This window comes from Ciconia boyciana, chromosome 1 (genome assembly GCF_034638445.1).
Source record: "Ciconia boyciana chromosome 1, ASM3463844v1, whole genome shotgun sequence".
Classification (NCBI taxonomy): Eukaryota; Metazoa; Chordata; class Aves; order Ciconiiformes; family Ciconiidae; genus Ciconia; species Ciconia boyciana.
In genome coordinates, this window is record NC_132934.1 from 143,878,455 (window position 1) to 143,897,068 (window position 18,614).

Sequence of the window (18,614 nt, forward strand, 5' to 3'; positions counted from 1 at the left end):
CAACAATTCAACAGTTCAGACTAACATGCTACAGGAGCTGTAAATACTCCTCTACCTCCACCTGTCTCAGCAAAGAAAAAAGTTCTCATCTTCCATACATCATCAGCTTAAACTTTTCTAGTAAATCTGAAAAAAAGAATTGAGTAAGTAGGGGTTTATTCATAAAGGACTGGCCAGAAATTCAAAGTGTGCCAGGCATTAGAAATAAGTCACGCTTCTATATCAAAGATATTTTTGTGTCCAACTGTAGGCCCAAGAGAGCTGAATGCTAAATGCTCTCACTTCCTGTTGCCTTCAATGTAAGATAAATGTGTTCACTGGGTCTTGGCCCATTCATAAATTGAGTCTGTCATGTGTTGAGTCAAGCAGGACTTGGCGTAGGGTTTGCAGGCTGGTTTTTGTAACCACATGAAATACTCTGCCATTTATTCTGAGCTACAATTTTATTGCTTTGATCCCAGGCTGGAAAAGGGATGGATGAGAGGCACTTTGAGAAGTTAGCATGAGACTCCCGGTGACACTCTCCCAAAAGGGGAGATAACACCAAGAAGCTCTCCAGTGTCTCTGTGGGCAGTAGAAAACACTAGCCTATTTTCTTCCTACAATTCTGTGACTTACAGTGGATTAGTATATAGCAAAGATTGTCATTATTGTCATTTCACATGACTACAACCTTATCCCGAGTTATTATGGCCATGACACACAGAAAACCATATGCAGTTGCAGAAATCAGGGAAATGAACAAAAAAAACATTAGGTGGAATTATAAATGTCTGAATCCCAGGCTTTCATCCAATTGGCCAAATATTTTTATGCAATGCACAGAAACTTAATTAATCTTGGGACCTACACCCTTTGTCAAATTTGGCTAGAATTAACCAACACATTCACATTTATTGAGGGAGAGAGGGGAAATACAGACCTGTGAATATAGACAAAAGATCCTTTTCAAACAAAGCTGAATGGCAGCTGGGCTCAGTAGTTGTTTGGGTTTTGTTTATATTCTTGCTTCTAACTTAATGATAAAGTGAACAAGTGGAAGTGTTTGATGCCTGCGCTGGCTGACAGTCACCCAGGACTCCCAAATCCCCTTCTGGATTATCCCACATCACATCCTTCCCCTACAGATGAGGCCACATGCCCACCCGCAAACCTCATTTGTCAGGTAAGAAGGTGTACTGAAAAAACAGAGTCTTTCACTTTTAAGTCCAAGCAGCCTACGCTGTTTCTGTGAACAGTATTTATTGACTGGCTCATAGAAAGCATTGCCTGGCCCAGCATCTTGGTGCACGTTATCCCCACAGTGGTCCACAGAGTCCTGGCCCTCGCCTTCCATTTCTGCAGCCCAGTGCCGTTGTGCCCTTTTACTTTCTTCTGGGAAGAAGACAGACATCCAAGCTTCCCTTGAAATAGATTTAGTCTGCGCTTTCTGTGTGAACATTAATGCCTCAATGCTGTCCTCCTCCGGAGTAGAAATGTGCTGTAGAGACTACCTTGTGGGTGATTATTTCCTTTTTCGAGATCTGAGCCAAAGCTTAATTCTCTTGATGTGTAGCCATCAAAGGCAGTGAAGATAGACAACTCACAGTGATGCTGGTAAATAAAAATCTTACAGACCGTTACATGCTGTCTTATTGCTTCATGTGTAAGTGTTAAATGGGATTATATAGAAGCAGAGAGTTAAGCTCGCAGCAATTAAACTAGTAAATAGCTCTAAACATCAAGATGAAATTCTTTCATTTTTATCTATTTATTTATTTTATATTAATTTTATTCACATTTATTTCACTTATGAAATAAATTAATCCTAAACCATCCCTAATCTAAATTCTTTTCCACGACCACTCACACTGGTGAAACGCGGTGCCGTAGATTTTGGCAATGCCCTATGTACAGACAGTTGCAAATGAAAGCACTTTTTTGAACCCACATCTGTAAGACACAGTGACTTTAGTGTTACAACTTTTTTTCTATGTTGGGCCTACAGAGATTGTACTGCTGCTGAATCACTACTGTCAATGATGACAAATGACAGGAATATTTCCCCAGTGGAGAGACAGCCAACTATAGTATAATTTCTAAAAAGCCAGCATAGAATTCTTAGATCAGATTTATAGAGTATGTAAATGTTCTTTGCAAATCAGTTTGTATTTGTCTTTTTGACACTGACAGTCCAGCTGTCTTTAGTGGCAAACCCCAAGGTAAAGTACTTTACTGCACTTGCTCTGTTTTATATACTTCTGATCCAATAGATCTCAAATTAAATAACTGGGTAGAAAAAATAGTGCTACCCTACACTGGAAGAGTTTGGAAACCAACCTCTCTTCTCATTATCAGAAATAGCCCCTTCACTTCATGTTTCAGTCTGGGTGGGTGAGAAACCTGTGCTTGTTCTTTGGCTAAAAGTGCAGTTTCCATTTCTGAAGTTCCCTTTATAGTTTCCACTAGTTCTGAATGTCCCCGCCCCCCAGAAAAAAACCCACCTAGATTGGGGCTCTTCTGTGTTGTTTATACACTCTGTTTAAAATGTTATCAAGTCTTTTTTAACTTTTTGTATGCTTAAAAGCAGATTGTTTCAACCACTACTTCCTTATTTCTCCTCCCTTCCTCTTAACTCTTTAATATACAATCTCTTAGATACTCGTGCTTTTCTTCTTCATTTACAGTCTATGAATAAGTTGATCTATGCATTTTCCCAACCAACCAGGAGCGTGAAAGCCAAGCAAATTTTCAGGCAGTTTCTCATCAGAAAAGCAAGATAGGGTTGAAGAGGTGACAACAGTTTGGTAGGCGTGGGGCTTTGTCAGGCTTTTACCATCGAGAATCTTATGGTCTTCTCATTCATCCTTCTAATAGCATTTTATTTTGACAAGCCTACATCACACATTGCATCGGAAGTATCAGGATTGCTTGCTATCTGCCACGACACAACACTACAAATGACCTGATCATCTGCTACTTTCCTCAAACCCTGTCCTTCACAGTGATGCATCCACATACCCACTGATACGAGTTAGTCATACCAGCAATGACAGGATGTCGCAAGAGATAGATGAGGTCTTGTGCTGGGGCGAGGAGGTGTATGTAAACTACTCCATGTATGTCCCATGAGCCTAGGTCTGTTAAAAAAAGCATTAGGTTAGTCTCCGCTCTGAGGCCAACCTGCTCCATGTTGTAACTCCATGAGCCCAGCTTTCATTTTTACTAAGTCCTTTTCTCTGGCCTTAAAGTGGGGAAAACAGCTTCCTAGGTGTCTCCCTGTGTAATTGCCCCTCTTAGTAGGTAAATGTAGTCAGTGTAAATATAGGATCTTTACACTGTTCTTCTCCCATCCCAGCCCGGAGGAGGGGATATGTAAAGGACCTCAGCAAGAGGTAGAGCACGTAGATACCTACATCCCTGTGAGCCGAGGCTCATCATCCTTCTCTAAACAACCCAGGAAATCAGGCATGTTCGTGCAGCAAGAAGCACTCCTGCCTGTCAGGAGGGAAAGAAACACGAGTACTCAGCCCAGTGATTTGCAGTGAAGGGACCATACCCACCTGCCAGACTCACCCTCATCCACTCCCACAAGTCCCTTATATCCAGACTACTCTGTCTGGGAGAATGCTACAAAAATGCGGAGTTGAGCCAGGTAGCTTTTCTCTGCTGAATGCCTTTCCTAGTCTGCTGGGACAGGATATATGGACAGGATATCTGTTCTCAAGGAGTCTGGCAAGGGAAAAGTTAAAATGTCTGTGGACGTACCATCATCTGGGATGACTGGTTAGCTGACTGAGTGGCAGTAGAGTATGGAATACCTGCGAGGAGTTTTTACCTAGAGAAAAGCTATTGGGACTGCTGCAAAAGCAGGAAAGGCAAGTACTTTTACTTGACTGCCACTGAGGCTTACAATAAATAGTGCAGGCAATCCATCCAGGGTGGGACTATGCTCACCAAGGGATGATTTAGCTGCACAAGCCAAGGAGGTTATTCTGCAAAAGGGGCACAATCCTAGAAGGCAGAGCAAGGTAAATGTGCATTTGTGGCTCACATTATATGCCCAACGTCAGGCCTCTGTGTGTTCATGCGCCTGACCTACTTGTTGGCATTCACCCCAACCTCACACTAAATGAGAAAAGATTTCTTCACAGGTGGAATTTCCAATATCCGACCTTAATGCTAGCATTGAAAAAAGGCTTTAGGAGCCTAAATACTCTCTTGTTGTCACTGTAAGTGCTAAAACTCAAGACTGAGGTCTTCAACTGCTCAGCTTTTGCTAAGGGTGCCTAATATCAAAACTATGAAGCCCAGTCACTAAGTGCTCAGAAGCACGTATATCCTAATACCCAACTCAGACTGAAGGCCTGAAATGATCCACAGTTGTGGAGTGGGGAAAGACTGTTCCACACGCTGTATCATTTTGAGGACCTAGTATACCATAAATAGTCAAAGCACTTATTGGAGACTTACTGGAGTACATCCTGGATAGGATACAGCCAGAAGAAAGGTGGCAATGCCATGTGCCCTTTACTCCTGTGGAGGCTTAGAGCACTCTCTACAGACTAGGGATGTTTACCTAATCTGATTGGAACCAACCATTCTGGCAGAAATGCATTAACCACCATGTTAAAGTTACTTATCTACAACCTATCTTTACTCTTGCACCCAAATTTGTTCCAGTTTGCATGGTGTAACTGGGATATAAAGTCCGTGGGTGAAAAAAAAAGACTGTAGTATTTTGTTCAGTACCTGAGAAGACATCCAAACTGCAGTTCCTTTTTCAATGTAATCTATATGGTTTATGAAGTGACTAATAGAAAATCTTATTGCTTGGTGGGAGGTGTAGATTCAAATCTCATCACTCTGAAGACACAAAAGAATTCATATCTCCCACATCGCCATTGAATGATATTTGGGAAATGTGAACAGTACTGTTGTTGCTGGTTCGGATCCTTCCATTTTTTGTGAGATAAGACTGATGCAAGCATCTCGCTCCAGGAGAAATTTCAGTTGTAATACATGGTTGTAGCTAGAAGTCTCCTTGAAACCCTCAGCTAAGTGTCAAAAGCTGCAGCTTTCTCAGGGACCAAGGCGTTTCCTGTTGTCTAGCTTGCTTGCTGCTCGGTGTCCTGGTTTTCTAGACCTCATTCTAAAATGCCTAACCTTGAGTTGATGAGGTATGGGACATCTCAGCTGGGGCCATGGAAGCTCCTGGGCAGGCAGGTGCCTCTGCCTAGTTATGTTTCTACAACCCGGGGTAGAGGAGGTGTAGATGGTGGGTGTTCTAGCCTCTCCATGGATTTGCATTCTGTATTAACTGCTTCTAGGTACTTGTTGCTTTCCTGTGTCTCTGTCTTTTTTTGTGATTGAACAAAACTAACCACAATCTCTTTTTACACCTAGTTTCTAAAGAAACTCTTTTAACTGGTTTTCAGCTGAACTGCGGCTTTCTTGAGCTTGACTAGTGACAAGAACAAGACATCAGAAATCCAGTGTACAAAGTCATACCTTGTCTTTTGTAATATGAGGTATTCAGTCATTTGAGAACCAGAAAATCCTATTGTACCTTGCAGGTTGTGGAGATTTTTCCCTTTAGGATATTATTGCATTATTATAATTTAGGCAGAAAAAAACCACTACCTGTAAAGAAAGAATTTTCTATTTTGATAATTGATTTGGGAAGTCTCATTATTTGGATATCACAATTTAAAGCACAAGGAAGTGCTCAATTTAAAAAGAATAATATCTGAACACAGTTTTGACAAATGCAGTCCCTTGAATATGGCTTGGACTAGACATTCAAAAAGATGGCACAAAACCTCACTCATTCAAGAGCTTTCTGTCATAACTTTTGAATGATTTCATCAAGCTTACTGTTTTGGCTTAAGAAGTCATGGAAAGGTTTGCAGAGAGTATAGCATAAGACATCTTGATGCCTTGTCTGGGAAAAAAGTAGTTATAAACCGTGAGAACAAGTCCACTGATTCCAGTAAATTAATTAATTGGATTAGTACTTTCTGTAAAACTGGATACAGAACATATCTAACTTCTTGAGGTATTCTAGAAAAGCATGGAAAATCTTCTAAGTAAATGAGTAGTGTGTTACAGCAACAGTTTTCATCTTAGAGTAAGCATGCAAGTATGTTTTTTCTGGATTTCAGTTAAATAACAGCAGGTGCTGTGCCAGCAATTTCCGAAGCTGCTTGTTCTCCTTATAACACCTGGAGCATTTACAAAGCAAGACACTAATATTTCTTAAACCATCATCAGCGAGGTAACTGAGCAGTGCAAATATATTAGTATTATAAAAAAAGAAAATTAAAGCAGAGTAGGGAAGTGACTTTTTAAAAGGCGTCAAGCAAGTAAAAGAGAGAGCACTGGAACTGAAGATGATCTGATTATCATCCTCAAGGACACACCTACAGTCTTGTCAACTCTCAGAAGAGTCCTGCTTCTTAATCATCTACTTCTTGTTATTGCAGGGAGGCTTTTCGCAAGAAGATATAGAGAAGTTGATAACATTTTCATCTCCTTATTGACATGGCTTTCTGCAGGAGTGATAATGAGGAAGCTCGTTGTGGGTGTTGTCCTCAGCCCACTTCATCCCAGCACTTTGGACGTGCTCTTGGAGTGCCAGAGCCATCCTTTTACACAGGCATGTTCAACAAGGTGGATCCTTACTCTAATCTAGAAAGTCATAGTGTTTTGGTTATCGTGCCATTGCAGAGAGGTCACTGACATACTGATCTCCTGGTCAAAGTATCATTGCTACTTTTTCATTGAGAGTTTTGGCAGCAGGAGACAGGCTTGCTTTTGCTTTTGCTTTTGCAGAAAGCTGCATGGAAACCAGCCAGGAATGCTACTGCTAAGGACTGATTCCTCAAAAATAGCTGGCTGCCTAACTCCTTTGGAGGACTTACGCCAAAATTAACATCTTTCCCAAATATTGTTTTGCTGCAAGTGCTTAAAGAAACAAGAAAAAAAAGACAATAACTATGAGGCAAACAAAAGCCAAACATTTAATTAAATGTAAACTAGCTAGTTCTCACTCTTTGCTTCTGTCAGATTATGCATTTGAGTATAGCAAGTAAGAACAAAGCAAGAATGAAGTATGGTCCTATTATTCTTGAAGACTGCAAAAGTTATTATTTCATCTATAATTAAAATACAAATGGCAATGGCAAGGAGTTGGCATGTGATGTGACCTAAAAATAGGAGACTAGTATAAACACATGTTCAGCCTAAAAAGTAGTCTGTCTTGTGATTAGTGTGACCATTTCAAAATATTTCCTGTTGTGATTGTATAACCTTTAAAAAGAAAGGATAGGTTTTAGCTGGTGAGTTGCTAGGTATCTTCTCTTTCTACTAGTCTTGGTAGAAAAAGGATAGATTTCTTTCACATCAAAGAAACAGATAAACAAAACTAAATAACAAGCCTTGTTTTTTGTGTAGGGTAGTTTATAACATGATGTAACAGAATGCTTCTAAAAACTATCAGTCTGTGCAGTGCAAACACAAGTAACTTTTATGTGTAGTTTATAGTACATCTTAGAGGTAACATCTATAGACATGGTGTGGGAGTGGTGGGAGGTTTGAACTGAGGAAACCGCTTTTGAAATTTGTTTTTTTGTGTGTATTTTTTTTTAAAGAGTTTCAGAGAATTGAAAGAGGAACCTGCACTGAGCAGCTAGTCCTAGCTTGTACAAAACTTTCCCCACATCATGTGATGAAACATCTTTTATCACTGCACTCTTATCTTTGGTATCTGAGATGTTAGAGCATTATGGCTTTGCTCACCTGCATGGCTGGCTGGCTGGTGCTAGAAGGGGTTGTGACAATTTATTTTGCCTTTCCAGGCTCTGTTATGAAAATGTAATGCACAACCTTTACTGAACCCCAATCCTCAAAGAAATGGATTTATTTTAAAGCTTAAAACTCTGCTTTCCTTTTCTTCCTCTCTCCCTCTCTGTCTATGTGTATGACAATGTGACAGAGCAAGAGACAGAGAAACACACACAGAAAAAGAAGGGATACTACAGCTGCTCTCCTGGAATTTACATTGCCTTTATGTTTTTATAAAATACTTGCTGAGATGTTAAAACAAAAAGCACTTGGACCTGTTTCCTTCAATTCCCTGAATGAGTTTCAAAACACTGGCTTTTTCCATCATTCACTTGCCAAACCACATTAAACCCCCCATGGGCTGTAACGCTAAGTGACTATCACAGGCATCGGTGACTTCATCTCGCACGCTCCGCCAGGCCTCTCCACTGCCTGGCTGATGCCATGCGGAGAGGCAGGCTGGCCACCATACACACGTCCAGAAACCGTGCCCCGGCCCCCGGTGATCTCAGCAGGGCTGGGGAGAGCACAGGCTTGGCAGGTCTGTGGGAAAACCCTGAGATGGCCCCAAGCCCCTGAACTTCCCATGAGCAAGCACGAGCCATGGGTCCCGAAACAGAGCTGGGAACTAAGTAGTAGCAAAATTTAAATGACCTCCACTATTCTCAGAAAGAGAAGCGAGAAAGTAGTTGGTGCTGATCTTCCTTCACAGCGGGCAGGGGGGTGGGTTGTGTTTTCAAAAGCACCGTCCCGTCTCTACTCCCAGGAAGCTGAGGGCATCCTTGGGGTTTCAGAAGAGAAGGTGGCTGCTGTGGGGTCTGCGATCACATTTCAGCCACTGCCAAAGCATCAGGTGCCTGTCAGCGAAGGAGCTCCCAGCAGCAATTCTCCTTCGAGATCTATGGCACTACAAGAGAGCGAAAAAGGGAACCAAAACCTTTCGATAGGGAAGCCCTCACGAGAGCCCAGGTTTCAAGCTTGCCGTTTTCTACCAAGTCTCATTTCTCATCAGATATTTCCATGTATTACACATTTCTTGGGGGCCAACAAGTTGTATTTTTATGTTATACCAATGTTAATAGATTAATCAGCTCCAAGGAAAGTTTTTGGTCACTGTAACGTGCTTCTCTGCACTGTTAGCTCACAAGAAGGCTCCCTGGTGCAGTCTTGGTTTGTGCTAGCTGACTTCTCCCCACCGGCTACCAAGCACGGTTCAGCAGCCAGGACCACTGCAAGTAGGCAGGCTGCATGCCATCGCCCTGCTGAAGAAGCCTGATAGCGTGGGCAAAGGCTGTCCCTGGCCAGCCGACCTCCGCAGCAGAGAACGGCCCCAAGTGCATGTGGTTTATTAGTACCAAGCAACACTTGGAGTACCAACTAAGGGCCCTCTCTACCTTGAGTCAGAGCAGCTGCTCTTCTGGGGACAGGAGGTGTTTTTAAGAAGAAAAGGGATTCTTCAGTGATATTGGAATTTTCTTTGGTATTTCTCCAAGACCTAATTTTGTGCCTGTGTAGCAAAGGGCCAGGTTCACCAGTAGGCTTGCCTCTCTGCTGGGCTTTGCCGTTATCCAGCGCTGCTTGTGTCAGTGGCCCAAAGCAACGGCTGGGACAACCTGCTGTGTATCTTCCAGCTGAGCACTTTAAAGATCCAGAAAAAAAAGCAAAGGAGAAGTTCTGTCTCCTTAGACATATCCACTAAGCACAGGTAGGGTCAAACCTCACACACAGACATAGAATATTATTTTTTTAATTAAGCAGCTGAAGTTGTAGAAATTTATTTGCAATGATAGGCAAATATATCACAAAGGCGTCCTGACGGGGGAGCAGGAGACCCCAGGTCAGTGCTCCTGCTGCTGCAGCAGCTCAGGATGACAGAGCCCTGAGTCAAGAGCGGCATCTCCTCGTCTTGTGAGAAGCCTCCTCCAGATCTTGAGCGGGTGGTTTCAGGAGGAGTCACACTTGCGGTGCCTGAACACACACATCACACCTCAGCGCATCTGCCCAGTTTGTTTAGGGGTACTTGAAGGGTTTTGTTATTTCCGTGTTTTTTGCTCTCACAGCTGTTTTTCTATCCCAAGCACATCGCTGCCACATTTACCATCCTCGTGATGTGATTGATGATACAGTCCTGCAGTTACAGCCTTCAGCCCATGGAAATTCAGTCTCATTTGTTGACGCAGCTGAATTGTTTACTGGATGTGACACAAAGCTTCCTGTAATACAATAGTACTGATCCGTCAGTGACATGGCCTGTTTTGGCAGGGCTATATCAGTGTGTGCCCTGGCCATACCATTTCCAGCAGTTACTTTCTTTCATCAGATTTCTCAGATGCCTAAATTAGGTCAGATTCACAGCTGAAAACCAGGGTCATCAGCCTCAGCATTTTTACACTTTTTACATATCTGTAGAGATACAAATATCTGGGGTTTTTTTCTGGCTGACTGTTTTACGCGATCTGCTTCATACACTTCACACGTAGAAACTGTTTGTCCAGTTCCTTCCTGGACTTTATTAATACCTTTTCCTGTCCTTTTTTCTAAGAATACAGAGGATTTAATAACATTCCCACCCCTAGATATGTGTCATCCTGAACTATATACTTTTCTGTGCCAGTTGGCTTTCTCTAGTCTTTAGTTTAAAAACTATAACCTTAACTTCTAGTAACAGAAGCCTTGCCCTGTTTTGGTTTAGGTCAAACCATCTTTTCCTGAATAAGCGCCATCTGCACCAAACATTTCTGTTATTCTTAGTACATTTATATCATTTTCCTATACATCTATTTTCAAGTTACACACTGAAGCTGCAGGAATGCAGTAATATTTCAGGGCACATCACTTAGAGGTCTCCAGGGGTCCTAACAACCCAAATTTTGCCTGCAAAGAACGGTCTCCTACTGCTCTATTGTTATTAGTATCTTATCGGAGTGTAAGTGTACCAGTCGTCAAAACTACATTAGTGTTTGTCTTTACGTATCCCATGAGTTTCACGGTCTTCATGTCCGATGGTCAGTTTTCACACAAACTGAAATATCTATAAAGCTCATAATCATCTCCCCAAGGGCTAGAATTTCTCTCTTTTTTATCAGGTGATATTTTAATCTGTGCCACTGAAGGCCCTCCCATCTGTAGGAGCTTTTTCTCCAGCTTGCCGTTCCTCTGTCAGCAAATGTGCGTTCTCCTCAGAAAGGCAGGGACTGCTCGTCCGTGGTGGGACTGCTCCTTTACGGTGTGCTTTGCAAGTTTCTTCAGTGTATTTCTTTTCCGATGGATTACTGCATTTGTTTTATTGTGTTAGGAGGTTTTGGCAGAACAGGAGGAGTTTAATTTCCTTTTCCTTTTAAACTATTGAGGTGAAGGGAAAAGTGTTTGTTTTGTCATTTTCAAGTGCCAGAGGGTAAGAATATTGTGTTTTCTTTTCCCACACCTGAATTCTCACCGTAGTCAAGTTCCTCTCTGTCCTGTACACTCATTTTGAGAGCTCATGCCACCCAGGGGCCCCCTTCTTGCTTTGACAAAGTCATATATTTCGCTTGAGGTTAGACCCCAGCCTCAGCTAGACCTCAGCTAAACCTCAATAGTTTGACCCACAGTCAGGAGATGATTAGTTAAGGGCACTTAATGAGCTTCTACAGTGTGTGGCACCTCATTGAAGACTGAGTCACACCAGACCTTATGTATATAGCTACGTTTGGAATCACCTAAAGCTTGCATTTAAAATATGTGGATTTGTTTTATGATAAAACTTCAAAAGTTCTAAGTTCTCCAGTCTAGGGGTTCAGCTAAGCAAATTTAAAAAAAAACTAATGCAATTTTGTGTATTTGTCCTTGTCACTGCATTTCACAGACTTAGTATACTTTTCCAGGTGGTTGAATTTTAGGTGTCACCTTAAAAGGAAATTCTCTTTAAGACTGGCTGAGCTTTGGAGCCCACATTTTTCTCTATAGTGTTTTGGACCTAGTGAAACTCAAACTTTAAATTTAGTCTGAGCACTTTTTACATGAGGACTTGGAGCTCCTCTACTGGAGGATTGTTTTCCTTTCATTTAAAGGTTTATCCTACTAACACTTAATATCCAAATAGCTGAAATTTCACTTGTGATCATGAAAAAAAGTTTAAAAACAGAATAATGTTATCAATTGTAGCTATACTATGAAACAGTAAAATAATATCATATATTATTATATATGATCATACAATATAATATCATAAGTTATATAATATCCTGCACATATACATGTACACACACACATATATATGATGAATCATGCTAAAACATCATCTGATAAAAAAGAGATAAATTCTGGCACTTGGGGTGTTGATTATGGGGTTTATATGTATTTCAGCTTGTGGTACCAGTGAAAAAATATTTTTAACATACATATATCATATAAATTATGTTTAATATATAATACTTAATATATAATACTATATCACTATATTATCATAATAATATCTCATACATAATATTCATTTTATAAGCTGGATAAATAAGAATGCTTACCTGTCCTCATGATGGCTTCCCACCTCTCCTTTACTTTGCTGGTGTACCCTGTCCTGAGACGCGGCCTGCATGAGAATCACGCTAAGGCTGCTCTCACCTCATACCAGCCTGTGCTGCTTGCATGTGGTCATCATTTAAAATATCTCGGCTGTGTTTATTTACCTTAAGCATGCGAGCAAGCAGACAACTCATGGCAGAGACAAAGTAGGGCATAAGGTGGTAGTATATTGGCTGTAGTATAGAATGTCCTGTGGTATAGTAATGACTACACTTTCTTAAATGGTGACTTGGAGCTGTTTTGCAAAACTTTATCCCAGAGGGGTAAGCAGCCTCCTTTGTCTGTATGAGTGAGATCAAATACATAGAGTGGCTGACAAGATATGGATTCACACCTTCGCTTACATTGCAAGATTGTGTTTGCTTGCCCATACGCTTCAAAATAGCAGACCACAGATATATGTAGTAGAAGAGATTGTGAGATACAGACTGTTCACAAATGGAATACCCAGAATTAGCTCTATTAAGTCGGAGCTAAATGCCAAGGTCATAAAAATTATAGATAAGACACTAATTTTTAGTGCACAGGTCAATAAATAACACCCTTCAAAGCACAGCATCTTCATTATTTTTTCTCAAGATGGCAAGATTCCACTAATGATTTGCAGAGCAGCGATGATCCAGATATCTCACGGCATTTTGCTACCAATAAAGAGGAACTCAAGTAAAGCCAATAACAAGCTCTTGCAATGTATTGTCTGTTGATAAGAGCAGAGACTAGCTCCCCAACAAAACCACCTGCAGAACACATTTGAATTCTGCCTGTGATTATTTCATAGGTAACATTCATATAATAATATATCAGCATATATCTTGACTATAATTAGGGGACTTATATACTTCTCAATTCCAAAAGAGTATGTTAGACAAGGATAGAATCCAATTTTTGTCTTATTTATGCATTTAAGTTGCCTAAGTGCAGTGAGAGGAAGACCAAAGCTTGAATATGAGGGCACTTGCAGTTTGGTTCAGCTGAAGAGCTGAACTTTGACCTGCTGTCTCGCCTGCATTCGAGGACTTTCAGAAGAATGAAACAACAGCAGATGTGGTTTCAGGGTGCTATTCCTGTTGTATCTCTTTGTGTTAGTGTGATAGCTCCAGTAGTCACGAAGAAACTGCACGAGAGGTGAAGCTTCTGTTAGAAATCTTTTTCTTTTTTTCCCATTTTATAATCTCCACTTCTTGTATGTTACCAGTCATACCTCTAACTGGTATCAAATGGCCAAACTGAAGAGAAGTCAGGAAAAAAGTGTGAAGTGGTAAGTCAGGGAAAAAAATAAAAATCATGTTGGCTCTTTCTTGTTTCCTTTCTGTGCGTATATAACACTGCTTTTAAAACTAGGTCATACAGTATACCTGCTCCTGTAGTTAGCTGTTTCTGAGGTTCACTGTGCCTTTGGGTACATCTGCTCAGCGCTGTTCAGGCACATGCGAATTTATACCGTGCCCTATGCCAGCCACAAGCAGTGCAGCTGCAGTCATCAATGCTCAACATAAGCCGTGAGCTTTTGCAGAGAAGCCAACTTTCTGTTCTTTCAGCATGTGAACAATGTGAGTTTGCATGAGCTTGGATGGGGTGAGGTGGCTTCTGCCTACCGAGCAAAGAGCTCTGAGGTGCTGTGCCCACAGCCCACAGAGCTGCCTCAGACTTCGCTGGGAGTTGCATGAATACCAGACCTGCAAGACTGGTCCCGAGATAAGTGAACCCTGGTCATGCCATCTGGGGTCCATAGCGGTACTGCACGTGCCCTAAGTTGGTGCTCTCAAGATAGATGCAGGCGATACATGGCTGTCCTAGAGACACATGCCCTGATCACGACATGACCATAATTAGAAGGAAGAATCAGCCAGGGTGCCCCATGACTGTAGCTTGAATACTATTGACTGCTGGTGGTAATGTTGAAAAAATGAAGAAACTTTCTCTAGCAGAGAGCCACAACCATTTGTGAGATCATATATGTGGGTAACTGAACATCACGCAGGAAAAATACAGTGATATATATAGCTCAGTAGTACAGATACGATTCAGGGTTTGCACTCTGAGCTGTGACAACGAGCAGGAAAAGAAACTGTACAAAGGAAAGAGTTGCAACAGTGCAAGATTTCCCGTGGAGATCACCCGAGGTGAGCCCCAACCGCTGCTCCCTTCAGGCAAGGCTGGGAAGCATTGTCCAAAGTGCTAGGGAACGAGGAGACAACCACAGAGCTCACACGTTTCCCACTGCCTTGGATTGCATGTATTGCTGCCTACTGGCCCTTCGTCAGCCCAGGCACACCTCTCCTGCTGAAATACACGTGGTCACCTATTTTCAGTGGGTATTAACAGGGGGTCCAGGGGAACAAGTGGACACAATATCGGTTCAAGCCAGACAAAAGATCTTCCAGCAGCCCATTTTTTATATCAAAGCCTTTCAGTAAAAGGCACAGTTTGACAGGAAGCAAGGCTTATTCTTTCTGTACGTCTAGCTCTTCTTGCCCTTTCAGGAGCAGAGAATTAGATACGTGAGAAAGCTGCCAAGTGCATGTCAGTTTAGCTCCTACAGAGCCCCTGGTCTCATGCATTTTTCAGCCAAGACTGTTTTCACTAGTGCTGATGTGAGAATCACTTCTAGCTGATGTGTGAGCCAGGAGAGCACCCAGTCTGTCAGGAGTTCGCTGCCAGTATATTCAGAAGGCATCTGGGGAGAGAGCAGAGCAGCCAGTCCTGTAGGTGGGCTGTCAATAAAGGCTAAATGAGCTGTGCTGAGCAAGTACAGCAGCAGGACCAACAGAAGACAAAATAATTTTTATTCTGAGTCCCAGCTGTGGCATCTTTGCTACACAAACACTTTTATGATCACATAAAACTGACTGTAGGTTTTGACACACAGGTGGAAGAAGATGGGTGCAGGTAAAATAATGCATTTGGTCCTATTCTGTGCCAATTCATTTTCACATGGAAGTTGGCCTGGTCATTTTAAAGTAGCAGCTGGGCAGTCCAAACGTGAAAGGGGACAATTATGTTTTAGTGGACTAGTTCAGATTTTGACAGGATCCAGGCAATTACGGGCCTCCAGGAAACCAGGATCTGAATCAATGGGATGTTTAAAATGGGCTGGATTCAGCTTCAAACACTTGCATTTACAATGGAAGTGACTACATATGAGCCTGTTACAGTTGCTGGAGATCCACCCAGTAGAGTCAGTGGCATCCGCACTTTCCAACTCACCCTAAAATAGACACTTAGATTTCTATGGATGCTAAATCCACAACTGTAGCAAAGACGTGTCAATAAAGATGCCAGCTATACCCAAATCCTGCTACTCAATGCTACTGCTCTGGAAAAAACGTTGCATATTCATATAGACCTTACTTAATGAGAAGAACAATAATTCAGCCTGTATTTACAAGTTACCAGTTGTTATAAGTCCAGCGTGAGCTTTTGGGCACATGTCTATTTATCTAGAAGGTATTAAGAGGTTTTGTACATACCAAGCCCAACTAGTGGAAGTAGTGGAAGAAGGCCTATCTGAAGACGGCCTACATGCTCAGCCAAGTTCTTTGGTTCACCCCTAACAATACGGTTTCCAATTTCTGGCCCCAGTACACTACGTGAATGTTAGAATTACCCTACATTCTTTTCTCAAAACATTTCCCAAATACCATGCCAAATTATCCTTTCAGCTACACATGCAAAACTTGGTTGACTGTCCTGTTTATGGACTCCACCATATGTTAAATCGATCAACAGCTACAGACTGTCATATCCTTAGTGCAAGTGCAAGAAAAAGCAATGTGCGAGCTTTTTTTTCTTTCTTTTTTTTTTTTTTTAATCTCTAAAGATAATCTTCAAAAACATGTATGCATCTGCACCTCAATTCCTTTGTGGACTGAACAGGAGAGGAAACATTCAAAAAGAGTTTCACAGAAAAGAGAGATGAAAAGATAGGAAGTAGAGATTTAAAATAGAATATATATATACACACATACGTTCATGTGTGTGTGTGTTTATATATATATATATATATATATATATATTTGCTGTAAAATGCCAATCAGACCATACAGTTTCAATGTAAGACCATACAGTTTTCTGAAGACTGAGGGATTCTCTGTTGGGAATCTGACATATTGTCTACCACAAACAGCTTGTGCCAACAAACTGTTACTTCTTTTCCTGGCATTTGAGGTCAGAAGGGAAATGATTGACTACTTTTTCCTCTGACTTTCACAACAGCTATGTGAGGCAATTACTTGCAGTAGGAAGTAATTGCAGACCGGAAGCCGTTGTCTGTCAATCCTGGACATAGACTATATTTGAAAGATTTAAAGTTATAAAGGAAATCAGTTCATGTGCTATTTAAATTTAGACTTGACCAGGCACTTTCTGTGGTCAAAGTTCTATAAAAACATAAATCTTCATCATCTTGATATAACTCAATATTGTGTAATAATAGTTTAGGGGCAAGCTACCTGCAGGAGGGCCCTCTGGCACAGGACAACTTCACACTACCCAGAATGTCCACCAGAGTGGTTAAAAGGAGTTTTGCAAGCTGGTTGTCCATGGCCATGCTCCATCTGACAAAAACTGTGGTCGAATGATATCAAGGTTTGCTGCCAGGCGTCAGCAATATTTCAATAACTGCTTGCATGCACTTTCTTCCTCCATGATACGTGCAAGATAGCATTATTTCACCAAAAGGCAAGTTACCCGTGCTGTTGGGAAATAAGAGCATGCACATGGGCAGTGGCTGCAGAGGAGTGTAAGTCCTGTAGAATGAATTCCTGGGCTGTTATGTTGAATTCTTAAAAGGGGTTCCCTTAACTTTGCTAATCCTTTTTAAAATATCAGGCTTGAAAAAAATTAAGCTTACAAAGTCTGTGTATGCAGGAAAGACCAACATATATATAATGTTCTAGCTATTGGCCCATAAACTGGAACCTCTTTAAATCCAGTTTAGGATGCTCACTCTGACTGAAATTTAAACCAGCCTAGAAAATCTATCAGTGGAGTTACACAAGATGGGTTTCAATTGACCTAAGGTTTTGCTCACAGAATTTTTAAAAGCTGACTATATTGCACACCAATAAAGAAAACTGCAAACTGCTTCATTTTGTAGAGTAACTAGCACTTGCAGTCATAGAATCATGCTTCAGATGCAGAGAGGTTTTTGTCAATACTCGCTCACAGCCTTAGTATTTCCATAAACCTAACTACTGCAGAAATGAACTTTTTAAAGACCACATTGACTAGTTTCACTCTGAACAGGATTATCGACACAGATGATAGTGGCTGTGTTTATGCAAACCTTATCTAAATTAGGATGAACGTTGCTAACACCACCACAGAATCCCAATTTTGCTAATTTATGGTTAGCAAAGGTGAAGGTTCAAGTGAACTAAAATTCAACTATCAGCAAAACTGCATAGTCCAGGACAGACACAGGGAGTGTAAAGGTAGCTATGTACAGTTAATTTTACTACTTAGCTAGTTCTGAAGAATCGGTACAGTATTTCCTTGTGATATTTCTTTGCCTCTCACCTGTATATTTAGATTTCACACTTAGTAAGTCTTCTTTGGCTGTATCTTGGAAACTGCCCACTTGCACTCTCTCAGGCTGGAGAACAGAAGCACTCTCTAATAGGCAGAAATGATAGGATTATTTTTCTTCACTTTTGAATAAAGCTGCTTTCATCTAGATTGCTAACAAGCTCAACAGGCACGTACCCTTCCACTACACTAAAGCTCGTAATGCTTCCACATTTTCTTACTGAAAAAATAGAGGGTTTTTTTACCTCTCAATGTGAAATCCTTGTGGAGAGAAGACATTCTTGTTTTACCTTGCCCTAACTATTTGAGGTCAGAGCTATAACCACCACAGGGTTTACTTTGACTAGGTGTACTAAGATAAAGGCTGAAGTTTGTCTCCGCAAGTGTTTTTGATTAATATAGTGATTATAAAGTAACTCTTTCATTGTAAAAATCATGTAAAAATCAAAAAAATGCCATCTTTTTCAGTGAAGGCATACATCTGTTTTTCTTGTGTCCTTTATCTGAATAATCTTTGGTTAAAAATAAGAAGTAAAGAACAGTTTTATTTTTCTAAAGCTAAAGGACATAGAAGGTCAGGAATATTGCAGCTAGCTAGATGTTTTCAGTTTTGTTTTGTTTGCTCAGAAATACTCGTACACACAAGTGCACAGAGGGTAGAAGTCTCATTTCTCAAATGTATTTATTCTTAAAAGAAGATA

At 41.0% G+C, this 18,614-nt stretch overlaps 1 protein-coding gene across 3 annotated transcripts in view; it reads left to right on the forward strand.

The window, feature by feature from the left end:
* The window catches only part of P2RY8 (P2Y receptor family member 8), a 36,765-nt gene that overhangs the window by 8,397 nt on the left and 9,754 nt on the right, over positions 1-18,614 (forward strand). Inside the window, exon 3 of one of the 3 annotated variants that reach the window (XM_072849554.1) lies at positions 6,465-6,651. The exons of the other annotated variants lie outside the window; for them this stretch is intronic. The gene's annotated coding sequence lies outside the window, so the exon portion shown is untranslated. The remainder of the gene's footprint in view (positions 1-6,464; positions 6,652-18,614) is intronic. 3 annotated transcript variants of the gene reach the window in all.